A 14610-nucleotide genomic window follows, 5' to 3' on the forward strand; every position below is an offset into this window, starting at 1 on the left:
CAGCTGACAGTGTTTATTGTTACTGGATGGATCCGCCGATAAAAATGGACATTTTCCATTTTCTATAAACTTGTTATGAGCTGTGTTTAGGTTTCTCTTCACACACACACACACACACACACACACACTGTACGCGGAGAACTGACAGGACATGCAACAGCGCAGGTACTGTACTTGAATATTTTGCCTTCATTATACTTCTGCTTTACATTAAAAGGAAAAATATTGAAGCGTTTACATTCACTTGAGATATATTGTAGTTCCTCGATACATTGCTGATTTACATTTGACATGTGAAACATGACGTGTGATAAATTTAAATTAGATTAAATGACACAAAACTAAAATAAACCAGTTCAAACTAGCTCTACCTGGACCAAGTGCACAACAGTAAACTGCTTTGTACACACGACGCATCTCTGATATGCAACAACATTTTTTTTTATCATAATTGACACAGTCAGAGAGGCAATGCTGACATTCATATGTTACTTCTGAACTTTATACAATATACAGTATCGCCAGGCCCTGGCTGCAGCAGAAAAGGGATGGATGGACGGATGAACCATTTAAAAAATGTATAATACAACTTGCTTGTTGAATTTCTTTTGCTGAAATCCCACCAATCCGAAGTTCTATCTACTGTCACTGTTACGGTCTCTCACCATGCGAGGCGCAGTCGGTGACTTGCGAGAGCCAGAGGAAGATGTAAGCAGGCCGGCGTTTGAAACCTCAACACAATCTCATCTCTCCGTCTCATCGCCGGCTAAAGGTTTGTCCGGGCGAATCACATCTCCCACCCAGTCAAGAGACCCGTTTTCATTTCATTACTCCTGAAAGCTACCTATACGCTCCTCCTGGCAGACCTGAACATTTACAAGCAGGTGCGAGTCTGTGAGAAACTCTGGCTGCGTGCAGATGGCAGGAAATTCCAGTGAAATGACAGCGGCTCCGTCCAAACCACAAGACGGTGTGAGCGGGGCCCCGTGCACCAGATACAGCCGGGAGCGGCCAGCGGCCGGCCTATAGGCTCCGCTTGGACTCGACCGCTCCTGCCAGCGCCTTGAAACAGGAGCCGCTCCTCTGGACGCCTGTTAAAACTCTTGGCCCGGCCGACCGAGTCCCGTGCGGTGGGTGTACCGGCTGACTGCGACGTGTCTTTCCAAACAACTTGTGGGTGGTATTCGGTGCGGGGGAAACCTTTTGAAAACGGATTATGTTTTACATCTAGTGGGTCTTTTTATAGTCTGCGTTTCGGTGACTCATTTCGCATCTCGGCCAGTGAGATTAGTCAAGAATATATGAAGCAGCACTTTCCAGCCCTTTCGCGCGGCGCTCGTCCCACATGATGTCACGGGAAAACCGGGCCGCGTGCACAGCGAGCAGACGTTGAGTAAACAGGGCCACGACATGGGCTGGGGGAAAGAAACTGGTATTAAAAGGGAAATTTGTCATTAGTATGATGATCTAAGTGATCCTGTTGGCTGAACAAATAACTATTTCATATAATTAAAACAATATTACAGCCTCTGACCACATAGATGGACAAAATCTCACCTCTGCCCATCGAGTTATGCAGATTTGAATAGATTTGACAACATTGTATAGGGAAGCAATAGTCTTTAAAATGAATATAGTACATGTAAGAATTCATTTTTTTAACTTTATATTTTTACATCATTGCATCTATATCGCCATAGATTGAAGAGGCCACCAAAGAGGCCTCTCTGCTCTCCAGACAACCCGCTCAAAGCCCCTCGTGACCTTTGACGGCTCGTGGCTTTGGCCAGCCGTCGGCACTCGCGGCGGAACTTCCTGGGATTGTGAGAGTCGGTGAAATCTGAATTCTAGATATTCGGTTTCCGCCATCTTGTTTGATAACTACCAGAAGAGGAATAACTTCCTCACTTTTCTTCTCGGAGTGCAGTTACAACATTAACGTCTAACGCCGGCGTTCGCCAACAGCCGCACCCGTAAAACTATGACAAACACGTGAGCCGATCCGATCTGATTCATTGACTCTGACTCCAACAAAAGCTCAATCATCTTCACAGACTCCAACTCACGGAACATGAAAGGGTTTGAACTGATCGGGGATCAGATACACACCGCGGCAGCTGTGAGAATCCGCGTATGACTAAAAAGATGCGTCAGCAAGATCAGACGGGGCCTGTTTCTACAGACGGCCGACACAGGGACAGCGTCGTGACACTGCGTGTAAACCTTTTCAACATCTGGAATAGAAAGAGGCCGGACCCACCTCCAGAAGGGGTTCCAGCGCTCAGATTTAAATCTGTCTCCATCGCCTCTTGGATGGATTTTAACGTTTGAGATTGTCTGAGATTGGGCGGCTATCCCGTTTCCTGTTGCACGGTGACTCAGCCGCATCGGGTCCATTATCGCATATTTTGGTGTTACTGGAGGATATGAACTCATTCCGTTGCTGCTGGAAGTCAATTCAAGCGTTCTTTCGTCTGAGATCTGCGACGCGAACACCAAAGTCGGGCCTTGATGATGTTGTTGTTGGGTTTTTTTCCGCCGGCCCTGCGTCGCAACTCAGTCACACGGTGATCCGTTCTCAGCGTTGGTTTGTGCTCGGTCAGAACTGGTTTGCCAGACGTGGTGTCTGACCACACCGGAGATCAAACAGTGTTTGTCGTTGCTCCGCATGCGGCCACGGCGGAAAGGAGCGAAAAGCAGAGGAGGCGGGGGGGGGGCGCGAGTTGTCCTAAATGTGGCGATAGCGGAGCGTATTTTCGGCAGCCGCCTCCTCGAAAGAAACAAAACATTATAGGGTTGCAGAAGAAAGTGACAGAAATAGATGTGTGAATAATGTCGACAAACAAGGCTGACGGGGAGAAGTCTGCAGTGGGTGGGGAGCGTCGGCTTGTCAGTTTCAGAAAGTTGCAGAAATGGTGGTGAGGAGTTTGTTTCTGGAGCAAACTGACCGTCCGACACGCACTTCAGTGTGAAGGGTTTGTATTACAGCTACAGTGTGCAGTATTCAGAAGAACTCATTCACAGGAATTGAACATATTGTCCATAGCTATGTCTTCATATACGTGTAATATTTATGTTTTTTCGTCAACTCTGAATGGGCTAAATATGGTTACATGAGGTGGACCCGACCTCCGTGTTTGCTACGTCGCGTTGAATACGGCTGGTGCACAGAACGTGTTCGCGTTGGATTTTCAGACGCCGCCGGAGACCGGAAATGGAATCAGCGGTGCGCCGCCGTAAAGTGTCCCCCGTCGGTCGCTCGGTGGGTTGCGGTTTGCAACTTTACCACCAGATGGCGCCAGAAAAAAATGACACGCTGCGGCTTTAAAGGTAAAGCAGTCGTAATCCAGTTTTGTCAAATTCTGCTCATATCTTTCTCACGGCCACTAGCTCTCCGTTCTGAGTGTGCGGCCAAAGAAAAAAAATTCCGTTTTTCGTACACAGCCCTGAACAACTCAACCAGACATTTCAGCTAATTCCGACGCATTGTCATGAAGGAGAGATGGCCGAGAAGATCTGTTTTTTCGCTGTTTCATTGAACTCCCCCACTTATTGAGATCAGTGAATCACCATGGCAACGCGCATGCGAGAGGGAGGGTGTGATTGTTTGTCTTTCTCCGGCATCGCTGACTCTCCCTCTAAATGGCTGTTCACCTTTAACTTACACTCGGGAAATAATGAAGACTTGAAAAAAAAAAAAAAGCTGTGGTTGATGTAATGTTCGGAAACTTCCCAGTGAACGCTGCACAGCTTGATGACAGTATGTGGGGAAAAAAAAACCATTCTCAGTTGTGTTACAGACAGCATAACCGCCACAGGTGCATGTGTTTTCTTATCCGCGACGTAGTAATTTGTACAGAGATGCTGGAGGATGTGTAAAAAAAACCCCAAAAAGAGTCAGAGAGGTCCACTGAGGCTCCATCGGTTGTACCATAGCCCGGATTGCTGTGTGCCAGACCACAGCTAACAAATAACAATAGCTTTCTCCACAGGACAGTGAAACTTTTGGAAGCCAACTGCAAAATTGCATGCGGGACGAGAGGCGGGAGCGACTGAAGCCAAGACGGTACAATAAGAAAGAAAAAGGGGGGGGGGGGGAAGCTTATTAAAAAAAATTGTTCTGGAAACGCACAGCTGGCGCCGGGTTGCAATCGTAACTTTACAACATGCGTTCGTGCCAAAAAACCACTCTCCGCTCCCCCGGACCAACAATCAGTGAAAGAACTCACATTTGGGTCCGTGTTCGACATCACTCCCCGTGTCTCCAGCAGGGCCCGCGGACCCCTTTGAAAGTCCTCGCTTTGATATTTCTCTCCCTCGTCCTTAAAACTTTGAAATGCAAATTGGTAACCCCCCCCCCCCACACACACACACACACACACACACCCCCCCGGGAACGCACGGAACGAGGAGACAGCAGTGTGTGTGTGTGTGTGTGTGTGTGCAATTCCGCGTACCGTCATTAATCTTGACAGATCACTTTAATTTCGCTGCTGTATTTGTTATGCTTGCGTGTTAGTCTTAGGTGACTCCCAGGAATAATATTTAAAACTTTATAACAGCGACTCCCTCCACATTGAGTCGGGCCGCTCTCCTCGCCGCGCGCGTCCCAAGACAAACTGACGCAAAAGCAGCAGCACATGACGTTTGCTACTGGCTGCGGCTGTTTGCCCTGGAAGAACTAAGTACATGTAATTAGAATTAATGATGTGCTTTGACATCTACTTTGCTGCGCTATACATTGGTTATCGATGTTGTATTGATTTGATCGAACTCTCTGCTCCCTGGCTGCTGCGACTCCAACCTCCCGGTGAGGACCTCATGGGAAATAAAAGAATTAGCTTTATTGTGTTCTCCTTTATAAAAGCCTTGTGTCCCCATTTGGAGAGAAAAAAGATCAAGTTTGATCAAGCTGGATTCAACTGAGTGAGGAGGTCGTCCGACTGTCTTAACCTGCAACGGTGCGGTTTGTTTGTTGCTGTTTTTTTGGTTCTATTTTTAAGATGAACTATTCAGTTTTTTCATTATTTTCACAAATGGATGAAATGGCCGCGTGATCAACCAGCGCTGGAATATACTGTGAGCAGCTCTGAAGTTCCCCTCGACTCTATCTCGGTCTATTTCGGATCATTGTTCTGGATTTCCCGCTCACCACTTTCATTTTGTGGCTCAGTTCTCAGCAGTTCTTTTTTTTACCTTACATTAATCAGGTGGATGAAATATATCTGTCTATATCTGTGTCTATGCTGATGTTTACCAAGTCGTTGACTAAATGCCCAATAGATCTGCGAGAAGCAGTTCATAAGAACAACTTTTGCGTTGCCAGATTGTGGAAAAACCATCTCTCCATGCAGCATGACACTGCTGCCCCCCCCCTGGACTAAATGGAAAAGAGCTTCAGGACAAATGGATCTTTGGCCACTTGGGGACAACGGAACCATCTAAAAAAACAACACAGACATATTATCACACTCATCTCCACATGTACACCATCAGTGCAGAGGCTAAATGTCTCCATAAAGACATTTACTTAGATCCTGCGGAGGGCGCATTTGACAACTAATGGCGGGACAACTAGGCTGTCCTATTTCGAAGGCTCCTTCAAATGCGTCCTTACGTTCCCGAGCAATGAAGGATGCAAAGGGTGGATCCTTTACGAGGCCAACCGATCCCAGGGTTTATTGATAGCGATGTGATGAGTCGCTTTTTTCAAAAAGAGAACATGGCGGCAAAACACTGAAGACGAGACAGAGTCCGAGGTGGACGTTTTTAAAGTATCAGGCTTCAAGTCAATGAAACAGCTACGGCACAAGTGTTGAAACACCAAGGGATCAGACGGCCGCACTGCTAGTTGAAGACGCATCTGTAGGTCTAGGACAAGCTGGTGACCAGTGAGAAATCCTCCATTGATCGGACCCCCACGGCCTATGAGGTCTACGAAGGCGTGGCCTTATTGGGACACAGCTAGCGTCAGCATCACCTTCACGGCCTGCGGCATCGAACCCAACGCGCATGTAACAACCGAATAACACTGTGAATACAGGCCATGCTTCATAATGGCTTCCTACACTTTTTCACTTACAGGACTCAAACTTGTAATTTCTCATTTTTTCACTTTGTGGTATTGTTACTGTAATTGAAGGACATGATGAGAATCCAACACTAAATCAAGGAATCACGCAACCGAGAAGAAGAAAAAAGGGTTCGCCTGAAACTAAATATGGATTCGAAATCGAAGCCAAACACACACACACACACACACACACACACACACATGCACACACACATTTGTTTTCCATTCATGTATTGTGAGAATGACCCCCAAGGAAGAATCTGGAGTGTATGATCATCGTGTAGCGATAAACTGCCCCTCCACGTATTAACTGGAACTTCCATAATCCCACTAATGCGCCGGCCTGTGCCGAGAAAGAAAAAAAAGGTTCTGGGAGTCGTAATAATTCCCCAAGTAATCTTGATTTAAAAAGACTTTGGCCCGCGGCGCCCGTCGGGCCATACGATACGCAGCAGAAACAATGTTGAAACCGTTACCTCGGATGCTCGCAGCGGGGTCACGTTACCCAGCTGTGTCACCCTCGGTGTTGCAAAAGAGCGCTTGCGCGTCTGGCCAGGAATAACATTTCCACCACCAAAACCCCCAAAAAAGCGAGCTCTGCTCGCGGCAGGGCAATCGCTGCTCGCGTCCACGGGAGAGGGATGTGCGCCGACCCGGAGGCTGAGAGAAAAACAAGAGGGGGCGGAACCGTTTCGTCATCTTGCTATGAACACGGCTGTAGTAGAACAGCGGCTCTGAGAGGAGATCGGATGTGACAAATTCAGACTCAGGGCTGTTTGGGGTTGGGGTTTTTTTCGGAGACGCGGTCACAAATATTTACGTAAGAGAAAGCAAATCTAACACTAATGCGTCCCACATGATCAGTTTCTCAATGACTTTGAACCTTCGATTAAACACATTAGGTCATCGAACCCTGCGTCATGTAAGCACGAGTATTAAAGAGGCATTAGCCACAAGGAATATGACTCCACACGACCCCTGTTGGCCACCGGAGGGAACTGCAGTAATGAGTGTGCCGCTTGACTTTTAATCAAATGGACCGGAAAGTCGACAAGAGACGCTCCGGACCGACGGGCAGGTGTTTCCAACAGCTGCTTTCAGCCAAGTGTCTCGTGCGAGACGGCGGACAGAGCCAGGCTAGCGGTCTCCACCTGTTCCCAGTCTTTGTGCTAAGCTAACCGGCCGCCGGTCGGACGGGGCCGGTGCCGAGCTCCTCATCCAGGCTCTCCGCAAAGACAGCGAGCAAGCACATTTCACACAAAGTGCCTCAGACGTTTTCCGAAAGGAGAAAGTGGAGCAGAGACGTTCGTTTGTGCAATTCTATAGTGATTTGCCACCTTGTTCACCTCGGCCAAAGGATTTTTCTCTCCTTTTGTTCCAGGGAGAGGCGAAGTCAGGATATATAGTTGTGATAATGGTCTGACGGAATAGTACAATGACTGGTCAAGGGCAAATTTGTTCAAACATGCCAGACTGAGTTTGCTGACGAAGGCCAAGAGATGCAGTTGGAAGAATTTTTGGGGGTCAAACTACTATTATTAAGGTTGCTGTCGAGATAAAAAAAAGAAAAAAAAAGCAGAAATAAAGATCCAGCTGCCGTTTTCCGAGGCCAAGAATGAACTGTCACCTCCGAGCCGACACTGACGCGAAGCGAACGCACTGGTGAAGTCCATGTGACGTGACTGAGAGCTCAGGCGAGCGGACCCCTGACTCGGGTGTCCCCTCGTCACCCTCGTTTCCGAGGTGGAGAAAATGAACTGTCAAGCTTGACGGGAGAGTTGTAACAATTTGTATTCCTCAGAAGAAGAAGAGAACAGTTTCTTTGCCTGCAGCACAACCTCCTTCCACCCTTGTGTGTGCCTTGATTGGTTTTGTTTATTCATTTAGTTGCCTCATGCAGAATATACATGTTCTGCAGCATCCAGCAGACTAATGACAAGTAATGTCACGCCTGGAGCAGAACAAATGGATCCAGCGTTTCGGGGGGGGGTTCAAACCTCCACTTGTAACCCAATGACATCTTCTGAAACAGTTGTTTACATTCTGAAGAGTCAAGCGATGGGGGGAAACAGCCCTCTGCAATTTTAAAAACGCTCTTTTATTATTTTCTCCCCCTGGTGCGAAATCGAGGCGGACGCGTCACTGCCAGCGCAAACAATATTCCGGGGGCGAAACGAATCCTGGCTCGCCGCCGTCTCCCGCTCGCAAGCGCCATCGTGCTCCATCCGAGCACTTGAACAAACAAGCCCCGAGCATCTGTTAAAATAATCGCTGAGTCATCGGTATTGATCAACAAACCCCGATCGAGCTCCCAGTGGCATATTCGGGTGATTTTGTGCTTTCTGGGAAACAGCACAAAAAGGGTATTTATTGCTGCTCCAGAATGCCACATATATATGAGATTAAATTGGGTAAGTAATAAAATTAGCTGTGATCCAACCCTGCCTGCACACACACACACACACACACACACACACACACACACAACACACACCTCTGTGCAATGGGGAACTCGGGCCGATGCCTGCGACCATAAAGCCTGATTCCCCAGCACAAGCTCCGTGTCAGTGATACCATGAGACTAATGATTAAAACAAGCCTCCTCATCTGTTTGACTCGCACCGGGCCAGATTTCCACCCCCTGCGCAGCACTTCTCATTCCAGCCACATTACATAAATCAGTGGACTGCAAGAGGAGTGGAAAGGAAGAGTCCCACAAGCAATAAGATGGTGGTGGGGGGGGGGACGACATATCACAGGGAAACCATTTGGGTCAGAGTTCACTGCAGTATGGCAGCGTGTCCGTTTAATTGCCCTTTCCCTAAAAACCCATGGTTGCACAATAAATACAAGTTATGTTGTGCAACACAAGATGCAGAGGTGAACTGGGGGCATTCCTCCACACAAGTTGTCAATAAGTCTTCCTTTGCCACAAGCTCTCGACAAAGTCAGGCATCGTCCTGCGCTGCCCTCCGCCGCACAGCGTCCCCCTGTCACTGTACTTACAGACACATGTACAGTACGGCGATGTGTCATGTGTTATATCATTGTCTAGAGAAAAGACAAAAAAAAACTGTCAATTTCGTCAGACTTGGTGTCGATACAGCTGATTAATAAGATTATTGAGTGTGCATTAGGGAGACTCTTCCATATCTACAACACGGCACAGATCCCACGGTGACCTGTCCATCATCACTGCAGGTCATTGTTGTTTGTGCAGGTTAAATCAGACATTGAAGAAGCAACACGCACACACACACACACACAGACACACACACACACACACACACACACGGCAGACAGTGACACCGGGAGCTGCTCTTACCGTCCTGTGTCCCGTCATGGCTCACGCTCGTCCGCACGTCCTCGCCTCGCGCTGCCTCCCACCGTCTGCGCAGCGCGAGCTCCACTGGCTGCGTCCGCAACTGGTGCGCGTGCACGCGCGCGCGCGCGCCCCCCTTTTCTCACTGACACAGAATGAGAGTGAGTGTGTGGCAGGTTACACACGTTTGACTCCACTGAGAGTCTGTGGCTCTTACAGTCATAGTGCCGCTTCTTTTTTTTTATGAGTGTGAATTATGTGTTTTTACTTAGAGAGGGTGGGTTCTGCAGAACTTTGGTCACGTTTTGGCAAATGCATCTATCTAACTAAAGTATCACTCTATCTATATGTACAGTATCTATCTATCTGTACAGTATATATCCATCTATCTATGTACTATATATCTATATATGTACAGTATCTATATATTTATGTACAGTATATATCCATCTATGTACTGTATCTATCTATCATCTATCAATTTACACTATCTATATATCAATGTACTGTATCTATCTATCATCTATCTATTTACACTATCTATATATCTATGTACTGTATCTATCTATCTATCCATCTATAATTGTACAGTATCCATTTTTTAAATCTATGTAAAGTATCTATCATCTATCTATGTACAGTATACATCTAGCTATCTATCTCTATATGTACAGTATCCATCTATCATCTATCCATCTATCTCTATATGTACATTATTCATCTAGCCATCGATCTATCTATCTTCATACAGTATCTATCTATCTATCTATCTATCAATGTACAGTATATATCTATCTATCTATCTGTACAGTATCTATCTATCATCTATCTATGTACAGTATACATCTATCTATCACTATATGTACAGTATCTATCTATCTATCTATCGAAACCCATGAATGTACAGCTGCTGGTTTGTGCAGTTATCTGATGAGCCGATCGTGTGGCAGCAGTGCAGTGCATGAAATCATGATCAGGAGCTGTTGTTCGCATGTGATCTTCAGTGACTTCGACCGTGGCGTGACTGTTGGTGGGAGACGAGCTGCTCTGAGTTTGTGCAGCTCTGATCCACTGAGGTCATCCATCCTCCAAAAGATCCGAATTGTTACAGTTTAAACTGAGCTCATTCGTTGAAAAAAAAAAAGGTTTCATCGAGTTGCCTGTGTTCAGCAGGTAACACACAGAAAACATCAGAAAAAATGATATACTGAAAGGCTACAACCCACTATAAACATAGCGTCATTTTTTCCTTTAAATAAAAACTTAATAAACTAATAAATGGCCACCTGCAAATCTGCAAAAATGAAGATTGATGTTCTCAATACTCACAGGGCATGGACTGCAACAAAATGCAAACAGTTTGGAGGAATGAAATGACCTCACAAGAACTGTTTGATTCCAACACCACCTGTTTGTGTTACACACACACATACACACACACACACACACACACACACACACACACACACACACACACACACGCTCTAGTGGTGGTTATTCTCACATTACCACTAGCAGGTGTAGTTTTACTGTTATACAGGAAAGTATAACAGTTTGTATAGGTACAAACTGTATTTCGAACCAAGAACGTTCTTGCTGTGAGGCAACCACTGTACCACCGTGCCGCCCCATCATATACAAAACAAGTGATCAATGTACGAGCTATTATACAGAATAGACATTAAACTGCCCAACACTGAGTGAGTGTAAACTAAGGTCAAAACACTTTGACCTACCTTATCCTTACTTTAACATTATCTACTAACATCTGTTTGTAATGTCATCATTTCACCAACAACACGTTTATGATCAATTTTGACTTTTAAAGACTTACAGTTAATACAGTTAAAGTTTGACCTGTTTGCAGTATTATATTCTATTAGAATCAGTTTGCATCAATGAGTTCATTAAGGCTCCCTTCAGGCCACGAAGCCACAACTGTGTGTTTACTCAATTTGTTCTATTGGATTTATTTCATTCTGCCCTTAAAGTGTAATTCAAGTGGTTCGCATTGTTTTACAAACTCAAACCATGATTCGCAAACTCAGGCCTACGTGTGACTCTGGTTATGATCCCCCTATTTATCAATATTTATGAGAACTCATAATAGGCTATTAATCTTCTGTGTCAGATTTACATGTTATTTACTTCTTCGATTTGATCCATTTTTAATGGCACCACATTCATTTTCCTTCTTAGGCCGTGTTGAAATAAAGGTCACGTGTGGAGGTCAGTGCAAAGAGTGAGTCCGTCATCAATCAAAGCTGCTCGCCACATATTGACGTGTCCTTTAATGAGACAATGAACCTCCGATTTGCTCCAAATGTATGCAGCAGCAGCAGCAACAAAAAAAGTCTGACGAATGTATAACATAACGGTTGTAGCTGCTTCTCCCCTATGATTTAATAATTTTCCGACATAATAACTGACAGCGTCTTTAGTACTTAATAGTGGGTTCACTTGGGTCCTCTTTCACTTGACGGTGTTTTCATTTCCAATGGTAGCTCTATAATTTTCTCCGCGGAATTGCTCAGTATTGACCTTTTGCTGATTCTTTTGGTTTTGCAGAATTTCCCATTGTATCGCTGCAATTAATACTTGCCCTCCCATCAACGTGTGCACTGACATTTGTAAAACATAATCCCTGTTATTTCCACATTTGCACAAATCACATCACGACTTGGACTCGCCGCATGACAACCTGTCAAACTCCTGGCCCCGACCTGGCGCTGTTGAGGTGAACAGAAATACACAAAGGAGGCAAACAAACAGAGGGAACCTTTCATCTGCGTATCTGATTAGACCGGGCGAAACGGAGAGACTGAGTTGGACTCCCGATTCCCGAGATGATGCAAAGAGCTGTAAACAAGTCCTCTGGGACGGTGCCGTAAAACACAACCAGATGGGGCGAAAAACAATTCACAAAAGAACGTATTCACCGTGAAAAATTGAGACATTGTAGAGGAAGTTTTATCTCCTGACTGGAAACAGAGAACAGCTGGTGCTGGTTTCTCTCCGTTGCCATCCTGTCTCTCTCCCTCCTCAGGTGCAGTAAAGTCATTCGGAAATTATCTTCCTTCTTTCTTTCTTTCTTTCTTTCTTTCTTTCTTTTTTCGCACTGCAGACATTTCATCTTGTCACAGTAGGGAAAGAACAGTTGTTACTAATAACATTAACAATGGCTCTGTTCTTTCCAAGTGTCCCAGTGAGACCTGACAGTGTGACACTGTGAGGCAGCGTGAACAAAAGCAGGACCCCTGAAGCCGACGCCGCTGAGGGCAATTTCGGCCGCCATTAACTTTATTGGCTACATCTGCGCCCGTCCCACTGTGACGCATCAGAAGGTCTTGAGATCAACTCAAATGAACACAAATAAACGTGTCAATGGAAACAATGATTCTAATGATGAATACACTCATACAGCCATTGTTTTTAATATGACGTTTGACAAAAATAAAGGTTTGTCTGATTTGAATTTGTATACGAATAAAATCGAATGTGTGTGTGCGTGTGTGTGTGTGTGCGTGTGTGTTGTGCTGAATAGTAGAAATGCAAGGAATATTCAGTCAAAAGAAAATGAATCACCAGCTGTATTGACGATTATCCAAGGACGTCGGATCAGGAGCAACTGGACCTGGTTAAGAATTCGCAACCAAGTCCAGTTGCTCCTGAGTCAATGCCGTTGGAGAGCAACGACCTGGATGAATGATGAATCTCAGATATATTGATGATTGATGAATTATTTCACGCATTTGTTGGTTCCAGCTTTTTAAATGACAGGATTTTTGCAGCATTTCTCTGTCAAATATGGAGGTAAAGTAAATATTTTGGGTGTTTTGGACTGTTGGTTGGACAAAACAAGCAAATTGAAGATTTTGGCAGTTTCATGATATCAAATTGAAAAGGGAATTGTTTGTTTTTTAACTTCACCAGGCCTCTCTAAATAAATTACTACACTGTGAGTATGTATAATCCTTCTTGAGCTCACAGCTCAAAGATATATGCGACCTGTAATCAAAGGTCTCTAGCAGATATTGCTGCATTTTAACTGGTCACGACGCAAAGAGACGCGTCAGGAAAGGCTCAGGTGCATCAATAACGGAAGATAGGCAACCGAAAGAAAAGGGGTTTGGATTAGACAGCTCCTCTGACCACACTGGGATTACATTGAGGTGCAGTTTCAGTTAAGCCCCCTTAACTTTTGGCCTTAAATCCAATTTAACAATCTCTTTAAGGAATCAGTTCACCTGCTAAAGCCATATCCACACGTATATTCATAGGGTTATATTCATGAACCTGTTACAGGACTGGTCAGGTCAAAATATATCAACACCATCCCCAGTATCGCCATGCATTCATTTTTTTAAATAACAACACTACCCTCTCCTGGCTGAATGTGGTAATACAGCAATGACCATTGTTTCCCAAATCAGACACAATATTATTTCATATGAAACATTAAATATTAAGTGTTGTGACTGATACCACACTGTAAAAAATACTCAATAACACGTAAAAGCTCTGAAATCATGTTACCTTAAGCATAGTCAATGGATTATTATCACATTCATTTGTGAGTTTAAAGAAGTTGTTTACGGTGACATTTTTAACTTTTCTTTACAAGACTGCAACTAATGTTTTTTTTATTATGGATGAATTGCTCTCTGATTTTCGAAATTCATCTAAAAATCTGAAAAATAAATTTCGAAATCAGAAAAAAAAATCGCAAAATTGTCCCATTTGAGAATGTTCGGATTTTTTTCATGTACTTTCTTTGTGATTGTCAAAATGATTAGTTTATTATTAATATTTTGTCAATTTACAAATCGAGTAATCCACCAATGGTTGCAGCCCTACTTAGTAAACCACTATTAGTTGGTGGTTTTATCTATTGTAAAGCATCATATTAATCATAGTTATCAGCTCTGCTCATGTTTTGTGCGCAAAATTCTTAATTGATAAAGTTATTTAAATTTTTGTGGGGTAAAAAGTACAATAGTTCCCTCGTATCTGTTGTTGTCTATATAATGCCATTAAAAAAAAAAAAAAGTAAAAGCAGCTGAAAATCTTACGTAATATTATCCCAGTAAATTACCAGACGAATAGATGAAACACAAATCAAAGCCCGAACCTCTGGAGGCTTTTTGGAGGCAGGACACGCTGATTTTCAAAACAACGGGTGAGAACGTTTAAGTACCAGGTCACACCGGCGTCG

At 44.5% G+C, this 14610-nt stretch overlaps 1 protein-coding gene across 3 annotated transcripts in view; it reads right to left on the reverse strand.

Moving 5' to 3' along the window:
- The window catches only part of LOC118310683 (zinc finger protein GLIS1), a 42934-nt gene extending 33445 nt beyond the window's left edge, over window positions 1–9489 (reverse strand). For all 3 annotated transcript variants that reach the window (XM_035633842.2, XM_035633841.2, XM_035633840.2), the window contains exon 1: window positions 9399–9489. The gene's annotated coding sequence lies outside the window, so the exon portion shown is untranslated. The remainder of the gene's footprint in view (window positions 1–9398) is intronic.
- Between the last annotated feature and the right edge of the window lie 5121 nt (window positions 9490–14610).

Source organism: Scophthalmus maximus, chromosome 5 (genome assembly GCF_022379125.1).
Source record: "Scophthalmus maximus strain ysfricsl-2021 chromosome 5, ASM2237912v1, whole genome shotgun sequence".
NCBI lineage: Eukaryota > Metazoa > Chordata > Actinopteri > Pleuronectiformes > Scophthalmidae > Scophthalmus > Scophthalmus maximus.